At 44.1% G+C, this 13,551-nt stretch overlaps 2 long non-coding RNA genes across 3 annotated transcripts in view; one reads left to right on the top strand and one right to left on the bottom strand.

The window, feature by feature from the left end:
* Window positions 1-849: 849 nt before the first annotated feature.
* Window positions 850-12,221, top strand: LOC130709188 (uncharacterized). Its single transcript, XR_009009677.1, has 3 exons — window positions 850-4,931; window positions 5,968-6,079; window positions 11,659-12,221. It is a non-coding gene; the product is annotated as an uncharacterized LOC130709188 (long non-coding RNA).
* Window positions 8,165-13,551, bottom strand: part of LOC130709187 (uncharacterized) — a 22,811-nt gene continuing 17,424 nt past the window's right edge. For both annotated transcript variants that reach the window (XR_009009675.1, XR_009009676.1), the window contains one exon: window positions 8,165-8,783. This is a non-coding gene — a long non-coding RNA (uncharacterized LOC130709187). The remainder of the gene's footprint in view (window positions 8,784-13,551) is intronic.

Here is a 13,551-nt window from a genome sequence, read left to right as displayed (position 1 = left end):
TGGCCTTGGCTCTTCCAATGGACAACAGCCACAAAGGAAGGGCCATGGCTGCCTGGAGCTTGACAAGGACCCCAAGACCAGGGCTGGTGCAGGGGTGCAGGGGTGGCATGTGTAGACCTGTCATCAAGGACTTGGCTCTTCACTTTTCACCATTGAGGTAGTTCAGGTTGCCCATTTCCTTTGTGTTTTTCTGCCAGTGTGAATAAGAGAAATATTAGCGTTTAAAGATTTCTTTACAGTTCCTTGAAAGCTGGCTGGGTGAAGTCAGCCAGAGAATTATATAACAGCAAAGCTCATTTAAAGCAACAGTGTCTTTCTATAGGGCTGTGGGGTTTCATTTATTGGTTTTGTTATAAATTATAAAGAAAAAGGTACTAATTTTATGAAGAAAATAGAAGGACCCTCCCATTCTTACTTTCTGTTCTTTCACTGGAGGGGTGCAATTTCTAGGGTGTTGGTAAAAAAAAGAAAAGATACAAAACCTCTTTCAAGGAAGATAAGAAAAAATCATGTTCATTAACCTCAGGCAGTCATAGCATACTTAATCTTGTTTGAATTCAGAAGAAAAAATAAGAATAAAGAGAAAAGCTTTCTAAAGTATTTGTTTCTTTTTTAAGAATCTTGGGAATTTTATAAATGTTCAGCTATTTTTTCCTTTCAAAGGGAGCCAGACCCTTTGAGGTAGGGAAGGATTCAAGCATCAGGTAATCTACTGCTATGATGTTCTCTGTGGTGCTTTAATACCTCTCAAAGTGCCTACCATGCATTATCTCAACTGATCTCCCCACTCCCTTGGTTTGCCCTTCTGTTTCTTTCCATTTTAGAGATAAGAAAACTGAGGCCCAAGGTTTCTCTGACTTGCCTGGCATCACACAGCTCAAATGGAGACCAAATTCTGCAATTCTGTCTTTCCCTCTCTGGCATCACCCTCAAAAGGCCCCCTTCTCCTTTCCTGTATACCGGTGGATCTCAACCAACGGCAACTTTGCCTTTCAGGGGACATTTGGAAATGTCTGGAGGTATTTTTGGTTGACACAACTGGCGGAGGAGGGCGCAGGTACAGGTGCTACTGGCATCCAGTGGGCGGGGGCCAAGGATGCTGCTAGACATCCGACGGTGCACAGACTACTCCCACAAAGAAGTCTCTGGCCCTGAAGGTTAATAGTGCAGAGGCAGAAAAGCCAAGGTCGGGACTGCGCCCCACATCAGACGGAAGTTCCAGCCTCTGGGAGTTGCCAGGGCTCCTCTGCCCAGCGACAGGCTTGGCCTCTCTCCCGAGGCTGCCACAAGAGCTGAAGCCACTGTCTAGAATGCCCTTTGGCAGCAGGCAAGTGTCCCCTGTGGAGTTTCCTGCGGGACAGGCAGTGCATCAGCTGGAGCTGCTGTGTGTTATAATTTATAGTCACAGGACGCCTGTCTTCATTTAGCAGCAAGCTCGCTGGCAGCTGCCCTGCCAGGGAGGAAGTGAGGCCCGCAGAGGCCCGCAGCCCCCCCAGCTGACAGCCCGTGGTATTTGGGGACGGCTGTTGCTCGGAGGCACCTGGGAATAGGCCGGGGTGGAGATGGCGCTGAGCACGTGGTCTCCCCTTCCGACCCATCCGTCAGCAGCGGCCCCTGCCAGAAGATGGCCTATTGAACATTTCCAGGAATAGCACTGCCAAGCCTGTCAACTGCTTTCTTGGAAATACACTCAATAAGGATGGCGGGCCTCCAGCAGGGAGAGCAGAAAGCCCGGCCTGGACCACGCCACTCAGAAACGGCAGGGCCTGGCTGCAGGCCCTGGCAGTGCCTTGGGGAAGAGGAGCTGTAGCTTCTGGAGTCGTTTAAAAATGTTCTCAGTGTGGAGGGGAGATGACCACAGCTTTCGGAAGGTCGGGCCCTGCTGACCTCATGCAACCCCGTGACCTTTAAATGCCTGCTGTGTTTGTTCAGACACCAGCAGACAGGAAGGCTATCCGGCTTGGAGGCCAGGTATTAACTAGGTATTAACTGTCAGCAGTGATTGAGCTCAGTGTCATCTGGGGAGACTTGGCCATCACTCCTTCTCTTGTAAGCTTCTCTCGCAAATAGCGCCAAAGGAACATAAGAAAGGGGGAGTATTCCCCACTCCACCCCACCAACCCCACACACACTGTGACTGTGGAGATACAGCAAATAAGAGGCAAAGAGGTGATAACGAAAGAAAAATATTATAATCCACCCTTCCCCTCACCCCCTGCAGAAGTAACCTTCCCCCTCACAGAGGCCTGACATTCCTGTTGAAATTTGACCACTTGGAACTCTTTGCTCTCTGAGCTACGGCCTTCTCCAGCCTCTGGGGGGTTGCCCAGGGGTTGCTAGGCTTGGGGATGCCCTAAGAAGGCCAGCTGCCTTCAAAGAAAAGCTCCTTGAAGATGTAGGCATTATAAAAAAGCAAGAAATCAAAAACTGCTATGTGGAGGGTTCAGGGAATATTGGTTCCTCACCTTTTAAAAATAATAATAGCGTTATGAAGTTTACCACAGAGCAAGTATGGGACATGTCTTTCATTTCTAAAAGCCACTGATTCACAGGACAAACATTATTCGAGACCCACACTGACCTACAGTTAGTTGGTGGTAGGGCTGCCAAATACACTGTCAGATGCCCAAGTAAATTTAAAGTTCAGAAAAACAACAAATAATCTTTTTGGTATAAGTTTATCTACAAGTCCAGTTTACCTGGGTGCTGTGTGTTTTTTTTTTGTTAAATCTGGTCACTTCTATTTGGGGGGATAAATTGTCCTAGTTGTTAATAACGGGGAACAGCAATACAGATTCAACACATATGAAAGATCATAGCTGTTAGAGGAGGAAGGCAGGGAAGGAGGAGGGTAGCAAGGAAGGGGAGAGGAAGATCAAGAAGAAAGGGAGATAGGCATAGTGAAGGAGAAAGAAACTAAGTGAAAGAGAAACAGGAAGTACTGAGGAAAGATGAAAACAGGAACATCTCTGAAAGACCTAAAATGCTGTGACAGTTCACAGGACGCTGTTTCCCTGGGAAATGCCGTTTCCTTAGCTAACCACTGTTCCTGCATCTTTTGCTGCTCTTTGTTCTATCTGGTAAAACCCACAGTGGCCACTAGGGAGTAATGAGTCCTCAAGCTATGATGGCAGCATCTAGGCCAATATTGCCCTGGAGGCAGGTTGAAACCAAACCTAAGACTATATCCAACCCTAAGACCTGTCCCCCATCCACTCACCCTACTCACCGGTACCCACATTGCTGTCATCAGAGGACTGTGGATTTTCAAAGAATTGGCATCTGAACAATACAGCGGAGCTGGTTGTCATGATTCTATGGAACTTTCTTGTTGTTGATGATGATTCGGAAAATCAGTAGCTTCTTTTGCCTCGGGATGAAAGTGGTAAGGAGCGGGGCATACATGCAGGCAGCAGAGATTTCCTGAGTTGTTAATCCCCTTGTTCTCTGACCTGCAGATAGGAGGCCAGGTTGGCCTAACCCAAAGAGAGAAGCCTTAATAGGCTTCTAGGGGGATGAGAGAGGCAGGCCTCGTAGGGAAAAGCTGTCATGGTGGTGGTGGTGGGATGGAGGGGACCCTGCTTTGGAGCCCCCCATCCCACATGTATCCTGGGGAATGGAAATGGGGCTGCCCTCGGTTACCTGGGCTGCACTATTACATTAGATGTGTGATACCAGGGCAAGGGAATAGGTCTCCCCATAAACTCCAGTGAGGAGCAGAAGAGACTGACCAGTGGCCCACTATATTGTGACTGTATTCCAGACAGCTGCTCAGACTGTGGCCACGCGGGATGTTGTCATTACAACAGTAGCTAACACTCAGCAAGCATCTCCTCTGGGCCAGGCATGTGGGAGGTGCTTTATAACACTATCCCAGCTGGCCTTCAACAACTGCCTGATGTTGTAGGGATTACTATTATTTTTCATATTACAATTTCCCTAATTTAAGAGATAGAGAAATCACAACCGCAAAAAGCTAAGTTGCTGTTTCAAAGTCAACTGATTAGTGAGTGTTGGGGCTGAGATTTGCCTGCAGTCCGCCTAACTCCCAGCTCAGGATTCAACCCCGTCCCTCCCGTCAGACTGCAGAGGTCAGATCCCAGCTCCATTACTTACTAGCTGCATGACCTTGGGTAAGTTATTTAATCTCTCTATGCAACTGCTTCATCATCTATAAAACGGGGGTAAAAATAGTATCTAGCCCATGGAGTTGCTGTGAAAATGTAATGAGTTTGTGTCAAGCACTGAGAACCCAGTACTTTACTTCCCTTACTTCATCCAATCCTCTAACAATTCTCGAAGTAGTTAATATTCTTATCCTTATTTACATGTGAGGAAACTGAGGCCCAGAGGGCTAATTAGCTTGGTCAAGGTCAGTAAGTGGGACAGCTGAGAATCAAACCTAGACAGACTGATCCATAGTCCATACTTATAGATTCTGCCTCTGTATACTTTTACGTGTTCATTTCATAGTTTCTGCCTTTTAGAACTGGGACATTGTCAGGTGGCATTTTCGTATACTTACACCTGTGGACAAGGTCCAGGATCTTCCTTAAAGCTACCAAATACATATCCTTCATAGTAGAATTGCTCTGAAGATTCAACTTTTCTGAATTTGCTCTCTATCTCTGCTTGTTGATAATGACTCTAGCCGTCAGGCTAGGCTAGGCTACAGTGCAGTAACAAATAAGCCCTGAAATTTCAATGCTGTTATCACAACAAAGGTTTATTTCTCCCTCACAGAAAGCCTAAGGAACTTTCCTCTCTGCATTGACCTTGTAGCTCCGCACAAACATGCGTGGTCACAGCCAAATGAGACGGAAGAAGTGGAGGAGATACTCCCATTAACATCCACGGTCTGGTCATGCCTCTTCTACTCACAGTCCTTTGGACAGGATAGTAACGTGGCCTCAACCCCTGCAAGCGAGGAGGTGAGGGGAGCACATGAATTTTCCCTTCCCAGAGCTGTGGTGGTCTCTACCTCCATGCATAAACCCAGCTCACAGCCTCAAGTTAACAACAACTGCTAGCAACTTTATTAACCAGGTTATGAGAACCCCTTTCTTATTAATCATAGTCATGTATTTACTTGAATTGAAACCTCTTCATTTGTTCATTCAATAAATATTTATTGAGTGTTCCCTCTCTACCAGTATTTTTAGGCCCCCGGGAATATATCGGTAAATGAAACAGAATAAAACCACTACTTTTGTAGAGCTAGCATTCCAGTGGGGAATGGGGGAGGATAGACACTTAACCCGAAAAATAAGAAAGTGGTATAATATATTAGGTGTTGGTATGTGCAACGGAGAAAGATAAAACGGGGAAGAGGGGATCAAGGTGTGAGTGTGTGTATGTGTGCATTGAGGGGATGATTTTAAATAGGGTGGCTAGGGAAGGCCTTCCTGAGAAGGTAACATTGGAGCAGACATCCAAAGAATGCAAGAGGGCCCTGGGGTGAAAGCATTCTAAGAAGAGGAGGTCACTGGCGCAAAGGCCCTGAGGCAGGGGACTGCCTGACGTGTCAGAGGACGGCCCGTGGCTGAGACGGATGGAGAGCAGTAGAAGACGAGATCGGGAGGGGGATGGGGGGTGGGATGTACTGACCCTTGAGGACCTTGTGCTTTTACTCCTGCTTCAAAACCTCCATTTTCTCCTCCTTGTCCTAAGAACCCGGTCCTGGCTCCTCCCCCACCTCCCAACACACCCACCGTTCTTCTCTCAGTCCCCCTGTAGCAGTGCCTCTCAGACTTGAGGGGCATCAGGACCACCTGGGGGGAGTGTAAAATCAGACTGCTGGGGTCCACCCCCCACCCCCTATTTTCCATGGTGGGGCCTGAGAATCTGCCATTCTCACAGGATCCCAGGTGATGCCATGCTGCTGGTACCGGGACCACCCTTTGAGAAGCACAGCCCTAGTGTGACAAGCTCTCTCTTGCTTTTGGGCTTTTCTACTTATTTCCTCAGGAAAGCTTGCCTGGATTCCTGGACAGCACCAACTGCATAATTTGTGAGGTCCAAGGCAAAATGAAAATACAGACCCCTTGTTCGAAAAGCAGGGAAAAAAGGGCAGTTAAAGGTAAAATATAAAGCTTTTCCTTTTAAAATATTGTATTATTTATAATAATTTTATTATTTATAAAATGTGATGAGTGTAGTGATACATGAGTAACAATACAAATGGTTTTTTAATGGTAAAACATATTTTTGATGTCATAATTTTATAGAATACAATGAATAATACTGATTAATATGATACCGAGGTTCTTCTGGTTTGCTTTCCTACATATTCATTCATTAGGTCATAAAAATGTGTACTTTTAATAACTTATTTTTCAATATATATAATTGAAAGCAATGTCAGTTGCTGTTGGCAAATGTAAAATTACAAATATTTTTTGATAAATTTAATTTTGACAATTAAAATCTACTAATGCAATTGTTACCAGAGCAGATAAGAGAGTTTTATAGGCTATGACAACATTGGGATACACATCTGGTAAATTATTTTGAAATATAAATTTCAGTACATCTAGAAGTGATGATTCCTGTGGAACTATTTTCTACAAAGAGTTAACTCTTCATACAAATCAGTTTCATGTAATTCTGAATTTAATATGCAAATTTATATTATTTATAAATAATTAAATAAGTGCTATTTACATATAGCATTTATATTACCTAATCAGTTAATTATATGATTTTTATACACAAATTTAATGTTAATTAGTGTTTTCTGACAGTTCCTGCAACTTGTGAAAATCTACAAGAAACCAAAAGTGGCTTCATGATTTTTATATAATTCAAAATGCCTGATATGCATTCTATCACTGTATCTTCAAATATAAGAAAATTCATTTACATATTGTCTTCCTTGTTAATTGTTTGTTTATCTGAAACTTTGTGTGAAGACAGTGTTCTATTCTATTGAATGGAACAATCTTTACATTTAATTTCTATTTCTAAGCCCATGTATGTTTGGTTTGCAATGCTGTAACAGTTTTCAAAACCAGAAATTCTAAATTCTTTGAAGAATTTTAATAAGTCCCTGATATGCTTTATTGTAGTGTCAATGTGTACACCCTTAATTTGTAATAATTTACTGACAAGCTTTACCACCTGAGTGCCTGAGTGTCCTGGTGCTCAGATTAGAGAGTTAATATTTGTGCAGATGCCACAGGGACGGGCTCTGGGGAGAAATGGGTTAGCCAATCTCCCACCATGCGTCCCAGCACTGCCCCTGGAACCGCTCCACTCTCCCACGGCTGCCACTGCTGCCACTGCTGCCACCACCACTGCATCTGCTATTGCTGCGGCCGCCATCAACCAATCTGGGTCCAGGTCCCAGGCAGGGCTGCCCTCGTTGCTCCGAGGGGCTCTGGACAGCCCCAGGTGTGCACGTGCTCACCAGAAGGCCAGGCCGGGTGCTTGGTGCTGCCCACTGCCATGCCTGTGTGCTCCAGCCCCCACGTGTGTGCACTAACGCCTGGCACAGCAGCTCTGCTCACACGCATGCTCCATTGTCCTTTCTGACTTCACAAGTTCAAATATAACATCATTAAGAATTTCAGGACGCTGACAACAGAGCATTAAACCAAACACACTGTCCCTTCTGAGTGGCCCTGCTTGCACACCCACAAAGCTGGTCCTGCTCCTGGGCTAAGTGTCTTACCCTGGTTTTGCCCATAGAGCATCTTATATTATTCTCTAACAGTGTGTCGTCCTAAATTATTTAATGTCTGTTTTCCCTGCTAGACAGGATCAGCAAACTATGACCCATTGGCTGAATCCTGCCTGCTGCTTGTTTTTTGTAATGAAGTTTTATTGGAACATAGAAACTCATTTATTTCAGTGTTGTCTGTGGCTGCTTTCATATTACAAGGAAGAGTTGAGTAATGCAACAAGGAATGTTTGGCCCAGGAAGCTTAAAACATTTGCTGTCGGTTCTTTATAGAATTCTGCACTAGACTGTAAGATCCCTGAAGGCAGGAGTCAGATCTGTCTAGAACAGTGCCAGGCATATAGAAAATGCTCAGTCAATACTTGTTGAAAAACAAAAGAATTAAAAAATGAATACATAGAGAGCCTAGTATTTTTTGAAGTAATTTATCTTAAAGAAAACCATGTACATTTTGTTTGATTTCATTTTTTGTTTTCATACAAAAATTGTGTTTAAAGTTACCACACTGTGAAATTGACTCTCCAGGGAAATGTATGGTGTTTATCTTGTAGTTGGCATACCCTCCTGACATGTTGCTATACTCCTTAGTCTAAAGAAGCACAGGCATTGAAAATGCATCATTCCTCATTAAATAATATTTATTGAGCAAGGCGTGGGGCTAACCGTTATGACAGGAGTGATAATAATTTGCACTTGTATCTTACCCAAGAGAATTTTACAGGCTATCGACCAAAGGAGAAAAGACTTGTGAATAACATATTATATACACAAGCAAATATGATAAATAGTGTTCAGTGCAGAAGGAAATTTCTGGATCAAGTGCTATCATCTTTCAGAGTCAGGACACATTCCTTTTGGCTGTGAAATCAGAAGAAGCTTCTCACCAGGCATTCTGTTTGGTCTCAGATCCAATCCCTGTTCTTCTTCTGCTTTGCTCTGCACCACAAGGAGCTAACTCCTGCAAACTTTATTTCCCTGGGTCCCCTGCCAACCAATTCCAGCTGAGTTCCATCGATGGGTGGCCACAGAGAAAGACCAGATGACTGGAGGAAGGGAGGAACCAGGGTATTTCTCCTCACTCTCTGAGCCTCAGTTTTCTCACCTATACAATGAAAAAACCAATAGACTATCTTCACAGGGTTTCTATGAGAAATCAGGTAAGGCATGCAAAGTGCTTAGCACGATACCTTATATATAAAATAAACATTCAAGGAGTAGATCTATTATGGCTTTTAGCCTTGCTTAGGTAAGTGGGAAAGAATGCAGTGATCAATAAGTGATGTCTGCCAAGAGTGAAGGGTTGGAGGGTAGTGCTATGTGAGAGGAATATTTACCCAACCCTGATATCTTGGAGCTGTATTGTGGAGATAGAATTGAGAGGACCTGGCAAATGGATTGACAGACTGGTAAGGTATTGGGAGAAATCGAAAAACTGGGATGGTGATACCAAAAGTAGACATAGGCAATGAATGAGAAAGAGTAGATTTGGGAGAGAGGATTATGAATTCATTTTTAGATAAGGTGTTGGGCTTTTTCCAATTACCAAAAAACAAAAACCCCAAAACAAAAAAACAAAAAAATGGTACACTTAAGAACATTGCAAGAGATGGGAGATTTTGATAGAAATACACGTGTGCAGTGAGTTAGCAAAGAAAACCATCTCAGCAGCTACACACTCACACCTAATGGGCACCTGGAAAACTATGCGGGAGACCACAGCAATTCCAGTTACTATAGTCTAGTCTTCTCTTATGAGGAGAAACCATTGTTCTTTGCTTAGTGAGTCTTCCCTGCTCAGGACTCTCTCTGTTTCTGGTTCTGTCTCTAGTTTTCCTCTTCCTGCCTCTGTGCTGTGGTTATATTCTTTGCGTCCAGCATTCAAGATGATCAGACTGGATATTTACCATTTAGTGTGGGGCTTCCCAACTAAGATGCATTCTCAGCTCAGGCCACCTCACAGTTTCCTTAGGTCTGGCCCATATTGGACGTCTTTGGCTTGGAGTGGCAGCTGTGGCCAGCATAGCAGTCACCTGACAAGGTGTGTCAAGGTCCACCCTCTCAGGAGCTGTGTAACTAGCTGTGAAACCAGTAGGTTTTATGGTGTAGACATGTTGAGTGAGCTGGAGATGTCATTGAGATCTCCATGGAGCTGAAAAAGTAAGATTGGGTCATGTTGAGAGAGCATTGAGGAGACTTAATTACTTCTAATGTTATATATCTCATGCAAATTCAATCATACAAGATCAAAATCTGTCCAAGGTTCAGGGCAAAGAAGTCAGAAATTAAAAAGATGTTTCTTCCAATGGAATCCAGAAAGTTAGACAATTTGCAGAGGAAGGGATTTTCTTACTGTCCTTCATAGGGACTTCACCAATTTTTTTTCTGTTTTTTTTTTTTTGGCCATGCCTCATGGCATGCGGGACCTTAGTTCCCTGACCAGGAATCGAACCCGCACCCTCGGCAGTGAAAGCGTGGAGTCTTAACCACTGTATCGCCAGGGAATTACGTGGGACTTCATGCATTTCTTAGAGGAACAACCTAGAAATTGGCTTGGAAGGGTGGGTGTGGTGAGGTTAGGGTTTTCTTACTGCTTTGAGAATAAAATAGTCTACAGTTTAGGAAAACAAACAAAACAACCCAACCCTCTGTGATTCTTCCCAGAACTCTTCAAATCCAAGACATCCATCACATTGAAACTTGAGGGGCCCAGAGCTTGCAACACACATATTCCAAGGATAAGTTGATATGAGCTCACACATATGTATTTCTTTAAAAACAAAGAGGGGAAGGAAAAAAAGAAAGAGAAGAAAAAAATTTAAGAAACAGTGTTTTGAAAATCTATTATTGATGGAGACAGATGGGGCTGTAAGGGAGCAGGTGGATGCGTGCTCTTAAAATCCCAGGTGAGGACAAACAGGCCAATTATTTAGGCAGCAATACCTGATAGATGGTATATGCACTTTTTTTTTTTTAATCCTTCAGAGGGAAGTGCCCCAGCATGCAAAGTCTTGTGTTAGAATAATTTAAATTAAAAATAATGAATTCCACAGACACTATTGAAGAAGCGGAAATTTTTAAATGAAGGAAAATAGCCATATCCTATCCTCTAACCATACCCCCTTATTATATAAGTACTTTTATCATTTTATTCATATTCATATTTAATTTTTATGTAATGGTCATTGGACCCCCTTGGGGTCACCATGCAGAACTTCTGGGTCTGAATGCTGACTCCAGCAGTTGGCCTCTCTATGACATGGCAAGTTACTTAAACTCTCTGGGCCTCGGCTTTCTCATCTGAGCACTGGGATAGTAGTAGTACCAACTTGAGGATTAAATGAGACAGCTTCTATAGAGTGCCTAGTTCAGTGCCTGGCACACGGTCAATTATAACCGTTATGCTCACCCATCATTAAAATAGGGCAGCTGTGAAATCTCAGGTTGGCTGGGACAGGAGAACTTAGCCATTGAAGTCTGTGTTAGCCTCCCCATCTTTTCCCTGTCCTGCAATGATGCGTTCTTGGGTCTCCTTCCTCTCGCTGTCCCAGCCCCCGCCCAATCCAAGATGAAAGAAGTAACACGCGTTGTTAACTGTGCACTCAACATGTGCTGGAAAGACACATACTAGGATTTGGGAAAACGAAACAGTGATGCTAGCTGATCTCGTAGAGAGGTGGCCATGCTCCGGTGCCCTGCCAAGCTCTTCATGGGCATCTTCTGAACCAGCGCCCTGTGGGGTGGCCACATTGATTTTCATACACTTGAGGAATTTGTTTCTCAGGAAGGTTACTGTTATGGGCTGAAGTGTTTCCCCCTCAAATTCATATGTTGAAGCCCTAACCCCCAGTTCCTCAGAATGTGACTGTATTTGGAGATAGGGCCTTTAGAGAGGTGATTAAGTTAAAATGAGGCTATTGGGATGGGCCCTAATCCAGTCTGACTGGTGTCCTTATAAGAAGGGGAAATTTGCATACCAGGGATGCAAGCACACAGAGGAAAGGCCATGTGAAGACACAGCAACAAGACAGCCATCTGCCAGCAAGGAGAGAGGCCTCAGAGGAAACCAAACCTGCCGACACCTCAGTGCTGGACTTCCAGCCTCCAGAACTGTGAGAAAATTAATATCCATTGTTTAAGCCACCCAGCCTGCTATATTTTGCAGCCCTAGCAGACTATTGTATTTACATAATTTTTAAAATCTTATAGAATATTCATCCTTTAAAAAGGATATTCTGACATAGGCTGCAGCACAGATGAACCTTGAAGACATTATGCTAACTGGAATAAACCAGTGACAAAAGGACAAATACTGTATGATTCCACTCAGATGAGGTACCTAGAGTAACCAAACTCACAGAGACAGAAAATAAAATGGTGGCTGCCACGGTCTGGGGGAGAGAAGAATGGGGAGTTATTGTTTAATGGGGGCAGAGTTTCAGTTTTGCAAGATGAAAAACGTTCTGTAGATGGACCGTGGTGATTGTTCCACAACAATGTCAATGTACTTAATGCCACTAAACTGTACACTTAAAAATGATTAAAATGGTCCATTTTATGACATGTATCTTTTACACAATAAAAATTTAATTAAAAACAAAAACTTGGGTGGGGGGGTTCCCATTCTTCATGAAGTTCGATCTCACTGAAATCTTGGCTAATTGCTTTTGGGAGGATGAAAAAAGGAAGGTTTAGGAGGAGGAGGGAGTGGGGAAAGGAGAGGCGGCACTGGGGATGGGATGAGGAAGGCCTGTTGGCTTTTGCTGCTCTGTTGGAACACTTGCCTGCAGATCCAGATGAAAACTATCCTGGCCTCACCTGCTTCTGAGCACTGGAACCGTAACGTGTGCATGTGATCCCTGCCTTTTCAATTACGACGATGGACGAGAACATGATTTCCAAATGTGAGGCTAAATTCCCTGCGATTTTTTTTTTCTTTTAATGCCTTTTACCTCCTCCTGTTTCCCCACATCTCCTGGCCCTGCTGTTTATCACACACAGAAAGCAAACGTCCTCAGTGGTGGTCGAAGCGCTTTGCTAATTCTTCCACAGCAGCAAAAATCCGAGCAGCCTCTCCTCACGGCCACCTCAGATTCGCTGACCCTTTCTCTGGGTTCCCTGCCAGACCTACAACCTGAGGGGTTAGGCCCTCAGTGTCTGCCTGCTCTTCTAGTTTGAACTGACCAATGTGGCCCTGCCCAGGGAACCCCCAGGCACTCCACGCTTGGACCCTAAGAAAGGCACTTGCCCAGGTGCTGTCTCTGTCTGCACTCTGCCTCCACCTCCCCGGGTGGCCCCTGAAGGGGGGCCATGTCCTTCCTCCGGGACCTGCGAGTCGTAAGTCTCTCTGTGTCAATTTCTCCTATGATCTGTTGTTGAACCGCGTCTCACCATCCAGCACCCTGTGCTCCAGCCTAACAAATGTTAATTTAACAAAGTCACAGCACAGAGACAAACCCAAACTGAAGGACATTCTACAACATAACTGGCCTTGAAATCTTCAAAAGTGTCGGGTTGCAAAAGACAAGACTTAAAAACTATTCCAGACTAAAGGAATAGTCTGAAAAGAGGCAGACAATAACTGTCGCCCGGTTCTGGACTGAGTCGTTTTTCTGTAGAGGACGTGATCGGGGCAATTGGCATAACTCAGATGGGGTCTGAGGACTAGACCATGGTGGTGTATCAGTGTGCATTTCCTGATTTTGATGCTTGAACTGTGGTTACACAGGATGATGTCCTTGATTGTTGGGATTGCACATGAAAGTATTCAGGAGTGATGGGCCATCAGTTAGGCAACTTAACTACCAAATGGTTTAGAAAAAAAATAATTCTTTGTGCTGTCCTCCAAGTTTTCTATTAGTGTAATTTTGGTT

Source organism: Balaenoptera acutorostrata, chromosome 11 (genome assembly GCF_949987535.1).
Source record: "Balaenoptera acutorostrata chromosome 11, mBalAcu1.1, whole genome shotgun sequence".
NCBI classification, from domain to species: Eukaryota; Metazoa; Chordata; class Mammalia; order Artiodactyla; family Balaenopteridae; genus Balaenoptera; species Balaenoptera acutorostrata.
Note: the sequence above shows the minus strand (reverse complement) of the source record. Positions and strands in the feature narration are given on the sequence as shown.